The sequence below is a fragment of the Echinops telfairi genome, unplaced genomic scaffold (genome assembly GCF_000313985.2).
Source record: "Echinops telfairi isolate 266 unplaced genomic scaffold, ASM31398v2 ScPeMD7_5592;HRSCAF=6446, whole genome shotgun sequence".
Taxonomy (NCBI): Eukaryota; Metazoa; Chordata; class Mammalia; order Afrosoricida; family Tenrecidae; genus Echinops; species Echinops telfairi.
Window position 1 is genome coordinate 52,566,770 of NW_022109491.1, and position 21,273 is coordinate 52,588,042.

General features: G+C 38.8%; 1 protein-coding gene across 1 annotated transcript in view; it reads left to right on the forward strand.

Annotated features, from left to right (window-relative positions):
• The window catches only part of OPCML (opioid binding protein/cell adhesion molecule like), a 1,483,171-nt gene that overhangs the window by 191,409 nt on the left and 1,270,489 nt on the right, over positions 1–21,273 (forward strand). The window lies entirely within an intron of this gene.

Below are 21,273 nucleotides of genomic sequence, written 5' to 3' on the forward strand. Positions count from 1 at the left end.
TGAACCAGGAATCTTTTGCCTAGTCCTTGAGAGTTTAGGTGTTTCGAATATCCAGGAACTCCCTAGCAAGAACCAGAGGGATTGAGGTGGAGGTGTGTGTATGCATGTAGTGGTATGCTTACTTTTATTGTGGTAGAACAATTTTAAGTATTTGAAGTTCAATGGCATGGCATTAATTGTATTAACAATGTTGCAACAAACATTCTTAAACCTTGGTCCAGTTGCCTTTTGCAACCATCACCAAACCATGGAGAATGTAAAGGTTGCTCCCGGATCTACAGCAACTGTATAAATATACCAAATCTCATCCCTGGCAGCAGGTCTTTCTTCAAGGTCTGCCCACATACTTTGTTTCAATTTTCACTATCCATTGGAAGTGGATAAGGAAGAAAAAAATGTGATCTTCCACCTTTGTTGCGAGATAGGGAAACAAGTTACAGGAGCTGCTAACACCCAACAGCTTGCACATAAATATCTCCACGTTTGTCCTCAGATGCTGGGGGAGTGCCAGAGAAGTGGCAAATAGGGTGCTGAATCCGGGAGCAGAGGAGACTACCCTTGGAGGGGAATGGTAGGCTCTCTGTGGGTGGCTGAGAGGGTGTTGGAAGAAGGGTCAGTTCAATACAAGTTAAAGGAAGAGGAAAAGAAAATAACTCGTCTTTGAATTCTGTAAAACTCCTGAAGTAGAAACAGATGGGATCTGTGACTTAATTGAGCTATTATTGGATGCTAAAATTGTCCCACTCTTAATTGTACTACCCTCCTTAAAAAGTACTGCTTAACTCAAACAACTCTGATTGTGCTTCTGTGGCTTTTGGCAAAAGTAAACAGAATGATCAAAGATGTGGCATTTTAATTGTCTTTTTTATCTCAGCTTTGAAAAAGGCACCATTTTCAAAGAGACAAAAGTGAAAACGGATCTGGCGGGGTTTTCTTTCCCATTTATGGGGGTGAAGTCCCTGAGGACCCTTGTTTTCCCTTGATGAATTCATCAAGATGTGTGTGTGTGTGTGTGTGTGTGTGTGTGTGTGTGTGTGTGTGGTGGGGGGCAGCGAGGGGTGGTGGTGGTGGTTAAGGGGGTGAGGATATATTAACATGTGTTTTATCTCCAAGTCCTTGAAGCCCTTTGCTCTGGCGTGGTAGATTCATTGGGAAGTGCACGAGCTAAGTAGATGTGCGCTGAGCTTCGTGGGTGCCTGTGAATGTAGCCCCAGGAGCCAGTGCTCAGTCCCCTACTGGCAATAGACTGCTCATCTTGAGCAGGGCGTGGGTGGGACCTTAGACCGGAGCATAGCTTTACCATCCTTTACCAGGTTGGTGGCTCTTGTGTGGGTATGCTGTTGGCAGTTCCCATGGAGTTGACTCAGACTCGTGGCGATCTCATGCTTTGTTGCAGTTCCTATGTGTGTAGTGTGTGTTCTGACTCATGTACAACAGGGAAACACCGCCTTGTCCTGCGCCATCTTCACAACTGTTCTAATGTTTGCGTCCAGCGTGACAGCCACCGGGCCAGTCCATCCTATGGAGGACCTTCCACTTTTTCAGTGCCCCTCTCCCTATGGAGAAGGTTAACTCATTGTCCCCCGTGATAAGGGAGAGGAAATGATCGACATACTAAAATGCTTGCTTTCAAATCTATACATTGCCAACTTGACAATTACAGTTCTTACCTGTAAGGAAGTTCATTTCATTTCACATAAGAATCTGAGAAGTGTGCTGCTTGTTCCTGAGACGTTTTTATTAGAGATCATTTTATAGCTCTTATAACATCCATCCATCAGTTGTATCAAGCATATTTGTACACATGTTGCCATCATTATTTTCTAAACATTGACTTTCTGTTTGAGCCCTTGGTATCAGCTCCTCTTTTTACCCTCCCTCCTGAGGCCTTTTTACGCGGATCCTTTCATTGGCTCCCTGACTCCTGTTCCCCATCGCACGGGTGTGGTTGGAGAGCTAGAGGGGAGGAGAAACTGCTATTTTCATTCTCTATTCCAATTCTTAGTTCAGCATAATTCCTGTCTTTATTTTGACACTTTTATCATATTCTTCAGACACCTTCAGTTGCGTTCTCCCAATAGGGAAGGGGTGAAAAGTTCCGTGCTGGCTCAGCTGTGGCAGCCTTCTCTCTGAGACCTTGAAAGGCGCACTGACTGACAGATGAGGGTGTTAGTCAGACGGTGACCTGCTCACCTAAGGCCATCAGTCCTCCGACTCGCAGGATGCCCGCCTTTCTTAGAAAGATTGGCCTTTGTGACCTGACTGGCATACTGTCCCCTCTGGCCAATAGTTTGTACCGTGAAGCACAGGTTGTGAACATGAAAGAAAATGATGATGGCCAACCGTTTTTCTGACCATTCAACCAGTCCTCCTTTTTAAGTTAGAAGTAAAATAAAGGGAAGGAACCGTGGTGTGCTTGTCATTGTTGGTGGTCTCCTTGATCCACCCCATTGCTTGTTATTAGAGCCCTTTGTATCAATATAGCCTGCCCTCAGAATTGTCTCTGGTTTGCCAGCCACGTGACATAGTTCTTACCATTGAGATGCAAGTGGATGCCTTTTTCAAGAAAATGCTTCCAAAACAAAATAAACAGCTCACTTACCTCTTCTTGTTTTTGAATCAAGACCTCGGAGGTCTTAGCAAGCTACTTAAGACCACAAGATGATTACCTTAAGTACAAAGCCCAATATGCTGAGGCAGCAAACTGGAAGGGCAAGCTTGGGTGCCGGATGGTATCTGAACAGCTTAACACCAGCTTAGGGACACCTCCTGTCTCTAACCTTCTTGCTATGTGGGAGATGGCACCTTTTTTTTTTTTATCTACTGTAAGAGAAGTTGTTTCTTCTAGTCAGAACCACCCCTAACTAATTTTTGGTACAGCTCAATTAGACTCTCTAAGAGGCTGCTGAGGTCAGACGAGGTCCTGCTGACTTTGCATCCGGGCTGGTTTAGCTGCTCTGCAGAAGTGGTCCCCAGAGGTCTTCAACTCCTGCACAGAAGTGGTGCCACAGAAATAGCTTCCAGAGACTGTGTGCCTGTGTGCACACATGCATGAGATGAAGAGAGGCAGGCAAAGAGAAAAAGAGAGATTTAGGGAGAACTGGTCCCCGGCATCTGAGGATATATGTATTAGTACGTGAGAGAGAGGGAGCCAGAACTCTTGATGGGAAGGGCAGGGTAAAGATGGGGAGAATGAAGAAATATTAAAATCCTAGGAAAATTACAGAATTAAGTATCTCGATGAGGATGAGGATGCAGCTTGGGAGATGTAGCTTGTATATTGAGAGTCACATTATCTTAATTTCCGCTTGATTTACCATAAATAAGATTCACAAGGTTCATTTCCCTGCATAGCTTCCCTCTGGCTGTTTACAAACCATTCCTACCTTACAGAAGGCCCAATTCATTAAAAAAAATCACCATATTACAAATTCCTTAACTGGTGACACTATTGTAATGATTGGACAAAGATTAAAATGAAGAGTAAAATTCACATTTTTATGAGCACTTATATTATGACATGTAACAAATAGAAGAAACTTGTTTCATTCTGAAAATAACATTGTGAAAGAAATGGTGTTTTCACTATTTAACAGAAGGGAAAACTAAGGCATAAGCTGATATCAAGTAGTTTCTCCAGTATGACACACCTCTTTTTTTCTTTTAAAAATCATTTTATTGGGGTCTCGTACAACTCTTGTCACAATCCATGCATACACCCATTGTGTCAAGCACATTGATTGCACAACTCTTTAAACTGACATTTGAAACCAGATATAAATCTAAGCTTTGTTTGCTTTCCACTAAAACCCTTACGAAATAATTACTGTGAAGTCTAGCCTGATTGCTGTTGACCTATTTGGCACTTTGCTCCACAGTGTTTCTGGCAACCACTGAGTTGTAGGAAGTCCATTACTGTCAGGGTCAACCAGCCCCTAACACATCATCATGGGTATGGTAGGCACAGTTGTACAGCGATAATAAGTAGAGATTATAGTAAAGTCACAGAGAGCATGAGAGGCAGAAGACAGATTGAAATAATGGAGTCAGACACATTTCATGGTAGCATGCTCACCTCAGCCTCACTTGGTGGTCCACATGGAGTGAGAGAGATTTATTGCTAACCAAGGCTTTTATATTCTCTGGGGAAGAGCAAACCCCCTGATTACAGGTGAAGATATACATCACAGGAAAGGGTTGTGCTATAGGTAATACAGTAATGGGAGGAGGTGATCTAGGGGAATCCAAGTAATAGGAAGAGGAGGGTTTGGGGGTATACATGTGACAAGATGGGCGGACCCTAGTTTCAGGATGGCAACCTTACTTTGGATGTCACTGTGCCAGTTTGGCCTGTTCTCTGGCTCACTACAGAAACCATTATCAGTAGGCTGTAAACCTCATCTCAGGGACCAGACTAATGGCAGCAAGCCTTTAGGGAGAAGTAACCCACTGTCTTTAACAGGAGGGAGTGGGCCTTATTTGTGGAGGGCCCTGACAGTAGTGTGGCAACTGTTAAGTTGCCAGTCATTTACCATTAGTTGCAAGCAGTGTCCTAAGTCTAACACCTATTTGGGAGAGAGAACTTGGGAGAAATCTTTCTGTTTCCCACCCATTACAATACCTTTCTTTTGCAGCATCTCTGTGGACCCCAACCTTCAATTTCATGGCCGTCCGGGGTCATTGACCATTTGCACCAACCAGGAACTCCTAAAAACTAAGGTCTGCTTGTTAGAAGCTCCCAGGAGAATGAGATGGAGACAGTAGGTGAAATAATAAAGAAGTAAATTACTTTAGAGCCAAAGAAACCAGAGCTGGAGCCTCCACTATTTCCTACTTACATATATTAAAATAGCTTGAGCATCTTTATTTAATGAATGAAATGACAATCATAATATCTTCTTCAGTGACCAGAATGAGCAAATGCTTAGTACCTGGGAGACAATAGTTTTATTAGTCTTTGTGGGGGGGTGTTATTTAAATGACTGAGTTAAATGTGAGCATTATACTGACCAACCCACATTTTGGCCCCTCAACTCTTAGACATGTTTATGGGTATATTTGACCCAAGGATTCTAAAGGTCATATACTATTATCTTTCCTCTATCAGCTCTAGTTTTAGAGATGCATAATATAAACTACATACCACTCTTAAGACTGTTCACCCATAAAATACATCAGGACATTTTAATGTGGCCTAAGCTAGACTGAAATAGAGAAAGTACACGCTGGCTCTATTTAAAGTAGCTTGTGCTGTACTAAAGATTTAGGTCAAGTTACACTTCACATGGTGTCCTTTGAGCCAAAGGTGTAATTGAAGAGTGCAAATTGCATGAACTTGGAATTTTCCCCAAGTATCACTTCGCCCATCAAAGGAAGTGAGTAGAAGGCAGTTCCAATTGGTTATCCTAAAAAGGGGCCAGAAATAGGAATTACTTTACAAAAAATAAAGAGTCCTTATGGCATAGTGGATTATGTGTTTGACTGCTAGCCACGAGGTCAACTATTCAAGCTCACCAGCCACTTGGCAAGACAAAGATGAGACCTTCTGCTGTCAAAATGATTGACAGCCTCAGAAACCCACAGAAGAGGCTCCACTGTGTCCTATACGGTTGCTATGAGTCGTAATCGATGGGCTGGCAGTGGGCTTGGTACAATAAATAGAGATTCAAATGTGCTGAAACCCAAAATGGGTCCGTCAGAGTCTCGGCTCCTTTCTCAAAATTAAAATGTTCCAGTCTTATTATAATATGGCATAACTTCTCTGCCTGTGCACAGAAACTCTTAAAAGAAAACTTAGAATTTTCATATTAAAAAGCTTGGAGTCAACTTCTTAAACATGTAATATGAATTATCCATTGACTTCTATATATTACAATGTACTCTCAACTTTTTACTGCATAATTTGAAGAAGAAAAATTTTGATCCTCAAAATATGTATGGAGATTGCTAGGAAGTCTTATATTTTCAACATTTCAAATTGTCCTCACACCCTGGATTTATGTTCCTTTTCATTTTCTTTTTCTTGCTTACTCTTCTCAAGCTGTGCAAGGGTTTTGCAGTGTCCAAATTCTAGTCTCAATATGTTTCACAGTCTCCCATACCAAAAAGGAACACTCACTGCCGTCTAATCCATTCTAACTCACAGTGACCCTATGGGACACAGAAGAACTACCTCTTTGGATTTTCACAAATTTAATGGTTGCAAAATGACTGGCGAGTTTGAACCAGTGACCTTATGACTGGCAGCTCCATTTGGAACCAACTAGTCACAAGGGGCCCATATACAACTTCTCTTAATACCTAATTCTTTTCCAAAAAATTGTTATCTTTTTTGAGGTGGGGGGGCACTTACCCTGTAATTCGTGGGTCTGATTTCTGCTCATATTTAAAATGAAGAAGGTAAATTAAGAAATTGGCATAACTTCATAGTTGAAAATATAGTGGTAAACCATATTTAAGAAACTAGAAAAGATGCAGACTATCCAATGTAATCTTCTGAACCAGTGCCCAAAGAACCCAGGGACAGGCCTTAAAAACCAAGATACCGAGAAGAAAAAAAATGGTTGGGCTTTTTTATATGTGTTATTTACAAAGCACATACAAAATTCACAGAAAAGAATGAGCTGGGATTTAAAACTAGAGGAAGCATTCATTAATTAGATAAACAGAAGAAGGGGGAATGGGTGGGAACAAAGAAGCTGACGTAGGACACAGACCTGTGATAGACATTGATGTAGGGGTCATAAGGAGACCTTGAGCAGAAACAAGGGGAAAGGAGGAGCTGAGATTACGAATAAAAATTTGAGGGTGACCTATGGGCTCCTTGTCTGCTGTACTCACCAAGAGAGACAATGAACTTGGATGTTTCTCTTCCTTGGGGGAAGACATATCTCTATTGCATTCTGAACAAAGCTTCCAGAAGTCAGCAGGCCAACTAGTAGAGTGTCTGACACCTGTGCAGTCCTTGTCCCTTGGAATGATGAAGGCTGTACTTTTCTTGCCTTCTGCCATAGCATTGTTCCAGCCTAGCTCCTTGAGAGCTGCTTTTTCACACAGACGTGAGATGCACACGTGAGATCCGTGTATAAAGGAGACGTGCCTCTGCATCTCCCTAACACAATAGCATCTTGCAATGGGGAAACAGCTCTAATGGGCATCTCTATTATAGTAATAGCCAAAGCCATTTCTTTCAAGTAGTATTAAAGACCAGGGAAAAGATGAGCCAATAATCTATGTACTTTAGAGAACTCATCTTCCCAGACAGAGAATGTATCCTAAAACAGGTGAGCCTGGGCACATCTTACAATTCAATGAGACAATTTAGCAATGTGCTTTCTATTGGGCCCAACCCTTGGCCTCTTGTGCTGTTTCTGTGATGTCTCTTTTCCATGGCCATTCCCAGTGGAGCCCTGGAAGTCTCCCCAGGTAAGAACTACCTTGCCCTGTCTGTGAGAACCAATGTAGACTTCTATGACAGTGCATTACAGGTTTTACAAGGACCTCAGTCCCTTTTTATTTCTACTCTCATTCCTGGGGAGTAGGCATACCTGTGGCCTCCCTCACAGATCAGTTGACAATCCCTGTTCCTCTGGTTGTCCTCCCTTGGCCCAGGGCTGGTCCACTCCTGTGTGTTCTCAAGTAGCTTAGCTTCTTTGTCTGATTCTTAGATGTGCTTCTCCACGGACATATCATTATTAATTCAAACATAATTAGAAAAGACTGGACTCTCCTTCTTTCTATCCTTTTCTTTCAACCTGAGAACACTGCTACTATCTGGCTCTGGTCTCTGCCCTTCTATGGAAGTAGAGGGTGAAAGTAAATAGAGAATTATGGTGAGAGGATGCAGAACTGCTGCCTCACTTTCTCAGCCAGCCCTTGCTCCTCTGCCCTGGTCTCCACTGCATTTATCTCCATCAGAGAGTTGGCGTCTACCTCAGAGGTCAGAGCAGCTTGACAAATATCTGTTTTTCTAAGTGAATAATCCTGTTTGTGGGACATCAAGGATGGAGTTTGCATTCCCAAAGGCTGAGTCTCCCTCTGTATCCATAATAGGATACTTATCCTGCCTGGTGGCAGGAAGCCTCTAGAAGAGGTGCCGAGGAAGGGAAATAGGCCCAGTAGGCCTGTATTGTTTCTCCCAAATGTGTGGCAGTAGACAGTCTCAGTTTCCAAGCAACTGATTAAGTTACTGAGTGCACCACGTTTCTTGTTTATTCTCAGTACACGTGGTCAAGTTGCCCTTTCTTTCCGTGAGTCAATATCTCCTTTTCCAATCCCAGGTAACATACTTTTTTTTTTTTCTTTCTTTTTTTTTTAGAAAGGAAGGGACTGACTAACTATGAGGGAAAGAATTGTAGAATTGTGGAAATAAAATCATTTTGTAATAATTAGATAACCTTAGGTCCAGACTAAGATTCCCCAATTACTACCTGTTTTATACCTTCTTAACCATTTGTTGAGAATAACAATAGCAAACATCTCATCCCCCATTAAGTGACAGGTTAGAAAATGTCACATTGTGGAACAGTTCAATGCCACGTAGCAAAAACACTGCCATGAGAGAGGCGGTGGGGTTACTGTATGGAGCTGAGTGCTTCCTCCCCAAGCCCGGGTCAAGTCTTCGATGACTCCGCCACCCCCGTACTGAACACACAGCCTGGGCTTTGAATCCTTCTGAACAGCTCTGCAAGTTCTCTACCCTGAATTGAGCAACATCCATGCTAAACCTCGGGGTGCAGGGCTGTGGCTCTACACAGGTAAGCAGATCTCAGCTCGCTCGGCCTCAGGCAGGGAGGGAACGACCATGCCAGCTGATAATCTTAACGCAAGAAAATGGATGATCGAATTAGATGTTGTGACATGAATGTGCCGACAGGCTGCAGGTTTGATAGACCGAGTCTAATTCTATTCCGGAATCCTTTAGTTCTCAAAGCACATGTGAATGTTTTCACATGTTCACACTCATCTATATATTGATTTATGAAATCTGATATCTCTTGCATTGACGTTCTCCCCTGTTATTTTGCAATGTTAGGGCAGGGAACTCCTTTTAGCTCTTTAGCTCTCTCTGTTCCCAAGTCTGCTTACTGCTAGGATGAGCACCCAGACTATGCTACCCCCAACCTTTTGATGTATATACAGGCTGTTCTTGCTGTGTAGAAAAGTTAGGCATCGGTACAATGCTTTTAGTGAGCCAGCAAACTTTGTGCTGTTAAGGCCTTGTTCATTGCTGGCTTTTGCACCCCCAAACTTTGCTTCTCATCAACAGTCACCCAGGGGCATTGTGCTCTCTCCGGCTCAGGAAATCTTGGCTTTTCCAGACTGACCTGTGGGAACTCAAAGATACCATTAGACTGTGGGGCCAGCGGTAGGAAGCTGCAATCTCCAACACTCAACAATAGGCAGAGTTCAGACAAAATATCCTCTGGAGATGGAGATTGAGATTGCAGTATGAAAAAGTAGTCAGCCAAACCAGAAAATGGAAGTCAAGGAGCCCTTTCTATGTCATGAGCCCTGTGGTGAATCATTTGACCTTCACAGTAGCTCTTAGAGTAGAAACTAGTATGAACCCCACTTTTTAGAGTAGGAAATGAGAACACAGAAATATTTCTTTATTCGATGATTTTCTAGTTGGATTTTAAGACTCAGGACTAGTACTCATTGTATCTGTCTCAGTGTTTTTTACAGTACAAGCACATACCTTTGCATGTTATGTTAACATAGTTTATGTGACAGATGATAGAATAAAATGAATTAATTAATATAAAATGAACAACCTAAGTTTATTTTGAATGCAAGAAGCCTGCTACATATTTCCCAGTTATCATTTCTAAAGCCTTCTTATTTTTTTAAGTTTCTTTTAACGTTTTGTTGTGAGTTGAATGAAGGCTTACAGAGACAATCTGGTTTCTATTCAACAATCCACGCACATTGTGTTTCATGTCATTGATTGCAATACTCACAACATAACATCCGCCTCACTCATCCTGCCCTTCCCTGTGTTTCCCAGGGGATCCATACCTCTGACTCTCCTCACCCTTCTGGCATTCTGCACTTCGTCCTTGGGCCAATGTTATGCTTTTTCTCACAAATAGTTGATTGTTCTAGTGAGTGAAAAACTCTCTCGTGTTATTGTTCACCTTGTAAATATGGCTACTTGTAGGCTAAAACTGAGCCACAGGGGTGAGTCAAGTCCCGGACTTGACGGGTGACTGAGATTCATTGTCTCTGACTTGCCACCTGTCTACATCTGACCAGTAAGCCTAGTCATTTTTATGATTTTGAGTTTTCGTCTACCTTTTGATCCCACTCGATCTAAAGCCTTCTAATGTGGTTCCTTTTTCTTGTTCATAGTGATAACTAGGCATTATCTGTTATTGTTTTTTCTGGTCTCAGGGTCATGGAGGCTGAAGCTCTCATTGTCCATTAGTTCTTTGGACTAATTATTTCTATGCATCTTTGATTTTATTCATCCAACTTTTCCCTAGATGGAGAGAGACCAATAATTACACTTTATATGGCTACTCACAAGCTTTTAAGACCCTAGCGATAGTCACCACAGAAGAATGTAGAGCATTTTCTCTATTGACTGGTTGCATCAATTAACTTGGTCCCCGGACTATGGACTTCAGTTCCAGGTCTAGCGCCTCCTTGTCTCAATGTGTTTGACTATGGCTGTTTTCATAACTCTGTCCCTTGTATGCTCTACCATATTCATGCATGGACTTGTAGCACAGGTAAATACAAATGTAGAAATACCCTCTGCCTAATCTAAATATATATTTGGGTCTATACTTTCCTCTTGTTTCCCCCAATTACTCATCTTGTATGTCTATGCATCCCCTCATAGATAACTATTATTGCAGGATCGGGTACATAATAGTATTTATCTCTGATGACTTTAAATGCTGTCTTGCTCTCAGTGTTTCACATTGCCTTGATGGTTTTGTGCTGGCCATTCCCTTATTCTATGTTGCCTTTCCCTCTGCTCAAGTTAAGCGTGTCTATACTCTAGTCAGCAATTTTTCCTCCCTTTCCTTCCTACCCCTAATACTCAAAAAATAATGCTTTTAAATGTCAAAACCTCTTCTTGACATTTTATAATTTTTCTCTCATAACATTCTTTCTGATTCACTAATTTCATTCAACACAACACCCTACAGGTTCACAGTTTCACAGATTCATCCTTTCTCTTTAATGCCACATTGTATTCCATTTGAGTACATGTATCAGTATTTGTTAATCCATTCATTCATCAACGACCATTTCCCCCATCTTTTTTGCTAATGTGAATAATGTTGTGGTGAGCATGGGTTTGCATATATCTACCATGGCAAAGCTCATTTCTATAGGATACATACCTAATAATGGGATTGCTGGATTATATAATATTTCTATGTCCAGCTTTTTGAAGAGGCGCCATACTCTTTCCAAAGTAGGCATGTTCTACAATCCGACCAGCAGTATATGAATGTTCCAAACTCTCCACTCCCTACCATCACTTGTTTTCTGTGTTTTTAGCATGTTGCTATTAATGCTGGGGTGGAGTAATATCTCATCGTTGTTAGGATTTGTATTTATCAAATGATTCTTGTGTTTGCTGGCTGCTTTTTTTAGCTGTCTTTTATGGTTAAGTGTTTATTCATGTCACTTTTAAAAGTTAGACTCCTTGTCATATTGATGTTGAGTTGTTGACACTTTCTACAAATTGTAGGGATGAGTCCCTTGTCTGATATGTCACTGCAGCAATTTTTCCCACTTAGTGAGTTTTCTTTTTCATCTTTTGGTGAAGTCTTTTAATGTGCATAAAAGACTCTTCTGTTCCATTGATATGTGTGTCTGTTGAACCAGTATTAGACTTTTTAATTACCATGGAAGTGAAAGAAGTATTGAGATCGTGAAGTATAAGAGTTCCAAATTTGCTCTTCTTGAGCAGTGCTTTACTTAACCAATATTAAGCAATTTTAAGCAATAGTTTCCTTTCTAAATATTAAGCATGGATAAGTCTTCTTATCCATGAGTATATAATCACCCAATTATATAGGTCTCCTAATATCTTGTAGTACTGATTTACGTTACGTATGACTTTGTGTTTCTGGTTATATTTATTCACTAATACTTCCTCTTTACAGAGGTTACTATCAATATTATTGTTTTCATGATTTCCTTTTCAGAGTTCTCTTTTTTTTGTAAAGGAATCCAAATAATTTTTGTGTGTTGATCTTGCATTTTGCCACTTTGCCTTCTCTTAAGTCCAGTCATTTTTTCTGGTATTTTCTATCTATGGAACCATATCATCTGCAAAAAGAGAGAGCTATACTTCTTCTTTCCCATGTTGGATGATTTTCACCTTTTTTTGGTGCCAGTTTTGCTCTTTCTAGAACTTTCAATATAATATTGGACAGAAGTAGTGAAAAGGGCATCCTTGTCTGGTTTCCATTAGCAAAGTGTATGTTTTCCATTTTGCTACATTGAGAATAATATTACTGTTGCTTTTCTGTATATCTACTTAATTTTATCGAGAACATTTCCATTTATTCATATTTTGAAGAGTGTTTTTATCAAGAATTGATGTTGAATATTACCAAATACTTTTTCTACATCAATCAATAGGATCATGATCATAGTATTTTATTATGTAATGGAATATGTTGATTTTTCCAGTGTTAAAGCATCCTTGCATACGTGGTATTAATCCTACTTTTTAATGATATATTATTTTCTTGATATTATGTTGCACTCTATTGGCTTGGCCTGAGGTGAGCCAAGTTTTGAGACAAAAGAGCCAATCCTGTCCCTCACAACAATTTTAAATTTATTCGAATGAGAGAAATATTGCTTTGCAAACAAATGAAATAACCATTATCTGAATAATATCCTTTAAATTTTTTATAAATGAAGCTAGGATAGTTTTATTTTCATTTTCAATTTTGCTTTAGGGACATGTACCCAAAGAACCTCATATGACTCGGAAGCCACAGTTTGCCGACCCCTGGGTTAGACTTTTGTTGAGGTTGTTTGCATAGATGTTCCTGAGGTATATTGGTCTCTCCTTTTCATGTTTAGTGTATCTTTGTCTGGCCTTGGTATTACAGCCATGTTCATTTGCATAACATAAATGTGGGAGTATGCCCCCTTTTCTATACTCTATATGTAAGAGTTTGATTAGAATTTCCATTGGTTCTTCTTTGAATGTTTGCTTGAATTTACCAGAGAACCCTCTTGATCAAGATTACTTTTGTTGTTGGGACTTGTAGAGGTTTCTTTCTTTCTGCTTCTTTCTAAAAAGGATGTGCGTCTCGTTTATCATAGGTCTGTTCAGATTTCCTAACTAAGTCTGTTCTATGTTCATTTAGATAAGTAGTGTGTTCCTAGACACATGACCCTTTCTTCAGGGTTTTCAAGTTTGTTGGAGTTCAGTTCTTCATAGTATTCTGTTTTATTATTTTTATTTAATTTAGTGTGTTGTAAAGTCACCCTTTAATTTATTATATGTATTATTGGGATCTTCTAATTCTTTCACTTTCACTTAGATTTCAAAGTGAGTTACAGATTTTTATTAATTCTTTTGAAGAACCAACTTCTAGTCTTGTAGGTTTTGATAAATTTTTTTCTTTACTATTTCATTTATTTGTCATAGTCTATATCACGTTTTACCTTTTGGTAACTGTAGGCTTACTTTATCACTATTTTTCTAATTTAGGGGATGTTTGTTTAATGTCTTAATTTTGGTTTTTCCTTTTTATGAGCATCAAAATGTTTAATTGTATGACATAAAGCACATATATACTCTTGGCAAATTCTGTGCCACTTTGTCAAATTGTCAATGAATAACATCACACTTAAAATGATAATATTTCTTTAAGGAGTTAAAGCAGTGGGTATTATTATGTAATAAGTGTGTTCATTTATTATGAATTATGAATATTTTAGAGCCTTATATCTGATATTATACTTAGGAAAATTGTTTTACTTAAATAAGAAATTATATTTTCTTTGCTTTAACTTTTCAAATATTTTACTTGAGACCAAATAATATGCAGAGACTGTTTTCAGGTACTTGTGTATTTTTTGCATTTTTCTTACATTAATAATCAAAATATAGGAAATATTAAAATATAGGAAAATTCAGGTGTGGATTTTAATTATATTTCTTAAAGGAATTTTGTTAGGCATGAGTTGAAATTGAAATTTGCTTATAATTTTATAAGCTTTTTCACATTTATAATAGGTTTACTATAATGTGACATTTTATTTATTTATTTAATCATTTTATTGGGGGCTCATACAACTCTTATCACAATCCATACATACATCAATTGTATAAAGCAAATTTGTACATTCGTTACCCCATCATTCTCAGAACATTTGCTCTCCACTTAAGCCCCTGGCATCAGCTCCTCATTTTTTCCCCCTCCCTCCCTGCTTCCCCCTCCTTCATCAACCCTTGATAATTTACAAATTATTATTTTGTCATATCTTACACTGTCTGACGTCTCCCTTCACCCACTTTTCTGTTGTCCGTCCCCCAGGGAGGGTGTTTATATGTAGATCCTTATAATCGGTTCCCCCTCTCTACTCCACCCTCCCTCCACCCTCCCGGTATCGCCACTCTCACCCCTGGTCCTGAAGGGATCATCTATCCTGGATTCCCTATATTTTCAGTTCCTATCTGTACCACTGTACATCCTCTGGTCTAGCCATATTTGTAAGGTAGAATTGTGATCATGATAGTGGGTGGGGAGGAAGCATTTAGGAGCTAGAGGAAAGTTGTTTCATCTTGCTACACTGCATCAACTCCCCGTGAGCCTTCCACAAGGGGATATCCAGTTGCCTACAGATGGGCTTTGGGTCCCCACTCCATACTCCCCCTCATTCACAATGATATGATTTTTTGTTCTGATGATGCCTGGTACCTGATCCCATCGACACCTCATGATCACACAGGCTGGTGTGCTTCTTCATGTGTGCTTTGTTGCTTCCAAGCTAGATGGCTACTTGTTTACCTTCAAGCTTTTAAGACCCCAGACACTATATATTTTGATAGCTGGGCACCATCAACTTTCTTCACTACATTTGTTTATACACCCATTTGTCTTCAGCGATCGTATCTGGGAGGTGAGCACACAATGATAAGATTTTTGGTTCTTGATGCCTCATAACTGATCACTTCAGTACCTCATGATCACACAGGCAGTAAGTGACATTTTAAATATTACCAAATTTCTTTTTTTGGGCATGTTATTTCTTTTTTCTTTTAACAGTTTTTGGCATATTATTCACATATAATTTATAAGTTCAGTTACATCCATAGAAGTTGTACCATCATCACCACATTCAGTTTTAGAAAGTTTTCTTCATTCTTGGACTCATTGTTGTTAGTTACTCATTTCCCTAAAATTTTCCCTGCCATACCCTCAAGCAACAATTAATTCAGTTACTATCGCTATAGACATACCTATCCTGGATTTTGTATTCAGAAAAACATTAAAAACAAAACTCCAAGACGAACAATAGCAAAGTAAAACACATAAATCATTTGATCTTCCTTGTACCTACTTTAAAACTGTTTCAGTTAAAAAGAAAAGAAAAATAATGAAGGGGGACTACATATGGATTAGGTCCCTGGGGAATCAATCCCCCATGGGCCAGGGATATTGATAGGCTTGCTACCATGCAGAATGCACCATTGGAAGTAGATTGTTGCAGAATATGGCATTGTTGTTGGGTGGAGTATTCTGCAAACGTCTATAGAGGTCAAGTTGGTTGATTTTGTGATTTAGATATTCTGTCTTTTCTTAGTTTGTAATTGTCCTGCATTTCATTGAAAGTGATGCAGTAAAGAGTTCTCTATTTCTCTTTTCAATACTGTTACAACTTGACTTATGTATTGGAGGGCTCTTTCCTTGGGCTTGCAGATATTTATTTTGATTATGACCTCTTGCTAGATTATCCCTTTCATCACTATATAATTTTCTTCCTTGTTCTTATTGTTGGTTTTTTACTTAAAGTGTAGTCTCAGAAATTTATATGGCCATGCTTGCTCTCTGTTGGTTATCAATTGATATATATTTTTCAATCCTTTGGTTGTTAGTTTACTGTAATCATTTTAAGTAAAATATATCTTGTAGTAGTAGTATTTTGTATTAGAGAACATATAGATAGATGTGTCATGTCTTCTTTTCTATTTGTCTTTCTAATATTTCACTTTATTGATATACTTAATCCATTTACAGTCAATGCAATTGCTGAAATATATGAATTACTCCTGTAATGTTTCTCTTCGTGTGTGTGGTGCTGCTAATTTCTTTGGTTTTCATAATGTTCAGTAATTGATTATTTTCTTCCAAAGTTTAAAATAATTTTTTCTATTTTGAAATCATCTTGAATGTCTCTCCATTTACAGATTCTGCTACTATAATATTTGTCACCTCTTCTTGCTTTGCAGTTGTCCTCATTTACAAATTGATATTTCTTATTCCCTATTTTCAGTCTTGTAGGCTTATTTTGTTTTGAATATATTGATAACTGGGCTGATTTTGGACTGATAATGTAATATGTGTCTGTCTCATATTGTTGTCTGTCAATGTTTTTTTCTGTCGGGCAAAAGAAAACAACCTCCCTTTAGCAGTTCTTATAAGGTTAGTTTTTTGTTGTTGTTGCAATTTTCTTACTTTATCTTTAACTGTAAATGCCCTGATTTCATGATCATATTTGAGGGACATTTTTTCTAGTTGTATGAGGGTGAGTGAAAAAAAAGGTTTCTATGGTTCTAGTTCATACATTTATGGGTTTAATCCAAACCCAATGTGTTTAAATATGTTTCTGTGACTAGTGGGTGGTTTAGTTATATATTTGTTTTAATCTACTTAAGGCAAATTTTTAAAAAGGAAGATCTGATCGAAATGGTGGCTTCTGAGGGGATTTACTGGGGCAGTTCCATTCAAGGCAGAGATGTCAGCTAAGATATGGCAACTACCTTTCAGGATCCCAAAGGACTACTCCTGATACATTGTCTCAAATGACATATTGGGCACATTACAAAATGTTAAGAAAATTGAAAACTGCTTTAGTGATGAAAAGTACAGGAGAGTTATTCTAATGATTTTATTTTCCCCCATCATGACAATGCAACTTCTCCTTCTTTAAGAGTAACAAGGCTGTCCTCCAATAGTGTCATTAGCAAATCTTACCTCATCCATGCTACAGCCTTGATCGTGTGCTTTTAGATTTCTTAAATTCCTTAAACTGAAAGGGCATTGTGAAAGAACCTGACTTGGACCTTTGGAGGATGCCATTTTGAGATAGTGTAAATTGAGAGCTCACAATTCTTTGAAGAAGGATTAGAGAGATGGAAAGAATGCCTCAAGAAATGGTCATTGCATAGCTAAGATCTTTTGCTTCATGAAAGCCAAGATCGATAACCCTTCAGATACAGTAATGAGAGTACTGATTCCCTGAGGATATGGGAAAGAGGGGGGTGGGAAGGCTGGAAAGGGGGACCTGATAGCGAGAAGGACTGAATAACCCCACTCAAGGGAGCGAATAACAGAATTGTAGGCGAATAACAGAATTACCCTATACATTGGATAGGGTAAGACATGGCAAAACAAAAAACTCACACTTATAACAATAGTAATAGTTCCTGGGAGGTAGGGTCAGGGATGTAGGGGATAAATTAGAGTTGATATCAGAGTTTGAGAAGAAAGAAAATATTTGGAAACAAATTTTGTTAGCAATTGTACAATTATGCTTGATCTAACTGAATTATGTAATGTTATGCAAATTGTAAGAGCTCCCAATAAAATGATTAAGAAAAAAAGAAATGAATAAACCTAGATGAAGTACCTATTGATAAACAATACCATCACATTTTGATATTTTTGTTTAATAAACTTGTCTAAGATTTTGTAGTAATTTTTTTTTTTTTTACTTAAAACCTCAAACCCACTGCCATCAACTCAATCCCAACTCTTAGCTACTTGTACAGGGTTTCAGAAACTGTATACTTTTGCAGGAGTAAACAGCCTCATCTTTCTCCCATGAAACAACTGGCAGGTTTGAACCACCAACATGTGATTAGCAGCCCAATACCAACCTATAGCATCACCAGGTCTCCTTGCTTTCTGACGTGATTTTACTTAATATATATTTTTTTCATTTTGAGTTTATGATTTTTTTTACTTAATTTTTATAGTGTTGTTGTTATTATTGCTAGGTGCTATTAAGTTGTTTCTGACTTACACCATTTCAACAGAATGAGATACTGCGTTCTCCCACGCCATCCTCACAATTGTTGTTTGAGTCCATGTTGCAGCCACTTTGTTACTCCATCTCATTGAGGTTGTTCTCTTTTTTGTTGTTGCCTTTCTACTTCATCCAGTATGATGTCCTTTTCCAGGGACTGATCTCTCCTGATGACATGCCCAAAATACATGAGACGAAATCTCACCATCCTTGCTGCTAAGGAGCATTCTGGCTATACGCCTTCCAAGACAGACTTGTTTGTTCTTCTGGAAGTCCATGGTACTTTGAATAATCTTTACAAGCACCATCATTCAAATGCATCTACTCCTTTTCATTTAGTCTTCTATATATGTCATACCACTACATTCTTGCCTGCATAATTTTTACCAAAAAACCAGAGCTTACCCTTGTTAGTTCTCCTTTGTAGGTAACTTTTTGTTTTTCTTGAACTGCTTTTAGTATTTGTTCTTAGTTTTTTAATTTCGGAAATTTGATTGTGGTATGTCTTGGTGATTTCTTTTGGGGTCTACCTTGTGTTTGTTGAAATTATTTTTTAAATCATTTTATTGGGGGCTCATACACCTCGTATCATAATCCATACATAAATCTATTGTGTCAAGCACGTTTGTACATTTGTTGCCCTCATTATTCTCAAACTATTTGCTTTCTACTTGAGCCCTTGGTTTCAGCTCCTCATTTCCCCTCCCTTCCTACCACCCCCCTCCCTCATGAACCGTTGATAATTTATAAATTATGATTATTTTGCCATATCTTACACTGTCCGACATCTCCCTTCATCAACGTTTCTGTTGCCCAACCCCCCAGGGAGGAGATTATGTGTAAATTCTTGATTGCATATCTTCTCATCTTTCCTATGCGAGAAGTTTTCTTCAAACAAGTTTTTAACACTTTGCTCTATGCTGTTTTGTGTACAGAAACCGAGTTTTTCAACATATACTGTATGTAGCTTTTGTCGTAAAATTAGGTACCTCAACTGATATTCGTGTTGGCTTATACTTGAGTATAAACAGTGATGTCCTGTTCAGAAATTCTAATCATATGTAAATTCTTCCTCTTGGAGAGATTTTGTATAATTCCTAGATTATCTTTTAAAAAAATTCCTCTAAAAGATTAGATTAAATGATCTCTCTTCAATCTTTCTAATTCTTTTTTCCATTAACTTGATTTTTCCTATTTATCTTTTCAATGTGTTACTTATCATTGAAAATCGAGTTTTTTTGTTTGTTTTTTAACTAATTCAATAGACATTAATTCAGCTTTGGTCATCTGGATTTCTAGTTTTTCATTTATTTTTCAGTTTTATTCCTTCCAGTTTTTATTTATTTTTCAGTTTTTGGTTTTCCTGAATTCTACAGTTTCATGAGTTTTTGCTTATTTTGTCTACCTTTCCCTCAACATTCCCTTTAATTTGTTAAATACATTTTTTGTAGATTCTCTTATAAAGTAGTTCCAATGCCATTTCTCACCCCAAAGTTTCCAAACTCTTTTATTACTTGCTTGAGTCACTCAGTCTTATTTTGTTTTGTGAAATAAGATTGTTGTCTCTGAGATATTGTATTTTACAAAAGGGCTTTAAAAGGTTAATGCGATACCTTTTTTATGAATTAATGTATTTACATAAGTGTGCAACTATGTCTATACCTCTATCCATAGCTTTGCTTCCTAGATCTTTCCTCTGTCTCCTTTTACCTTCCTCCTGCCCCACCCTCATGCTGGCCCTTCTTCTGCCTCTTAGTGATTCCTCTCAACCAGATAACTGTCGCTCCAGCACCCCCAGGATCTCTATGTCCTCGTCGTTGTTGCCTTTAATTCCCTAGTTTGTCGCCTTGTCTATTCATAAAAAATAGAGGTATTGGCCTATGTACATATATTTATATGGCAATACATTGACAAAGTAGACAGACTTTGGGCCTCTGCTCAAGGTCTCCCTCAATGAAAGAATACTTTGTTCTTACAACCTGGCATTCTGTTTTGCTCACCCTCCTGACATGAACACTAAAGACAAAATGGGTGCGTAAGCAAATGTGGTGAAGAAAACTGATGGTGTCCAGCTATCAAAAGATATAGTGTTTTGGGTCTTAAAGGCTTGAAGATAAATAAACGGCCATCTAGCAGAGAAGAAATAAGCCCGCATGGAAGAAGCACACCAGCCTGTGCGATCATAAGGTGTCAATTGAATCAGGTATCAGAAGACCCAAAACAAACAATGATCTTGATGTGAATGAGGGGGCAGGGTTAGGGGGTGTGGAGTGGAGACCCAAAGCCCATCTATAGACAGTTGGACATCGCCTCACAGAAAGATCACAAGGAAGGGATGAGTCAACCAGGACACATTACAGCACTGATAAAACACAAAATTTTCCTTTGGTTCTTTGAGGCTTCCTCATCTACTACTTCCTCCCACCCCCCAACCACCACCATCATGACCCCAGTCCTGCCTTTCAGTTCAGACTAGACTGGAGCATGTACACTCATGACACACAGAATTCAAGTCAGATAAACCCCTCAGGAGAAGAAATGGGAGTAGTGATACAAGGAGAGTAGAGGGAAGGTTGGGGGAGGAGGGGAGAAAGAGAACTGAATACAATAATCAACACAAACACCCTCCCCCCCACCCCCACACACACACCCAGAGAGGGACGAGCAATAGAAACGTGGGTGAAAGGAGACAGCAGTTGGTGTAAGACATGAAAAGAAAAAGGGGTCATGAGAGTGGGAGGGGGAGGGAGGGGAACAAAGTGGAACTGATGCCAAAGGCTCAAATAGAAAGTAAATGTTTAGAAAACAATGATGGCAACATATGTACAAATACAATTGATGCAATGGAATGTTATAAGAGCTGTATGAGCCCCAATAAAATAATTTAAAATAAATAAATAAAAGCACTCAACTTTTTAAAAAATAATTTTATTAGGGGTTCATATGACTCTTATCACAATCCATACACACATCAATTGGGTAAAGCGCATTTGTACATTCATTTCCCTCATCATTCTCAAAACATTT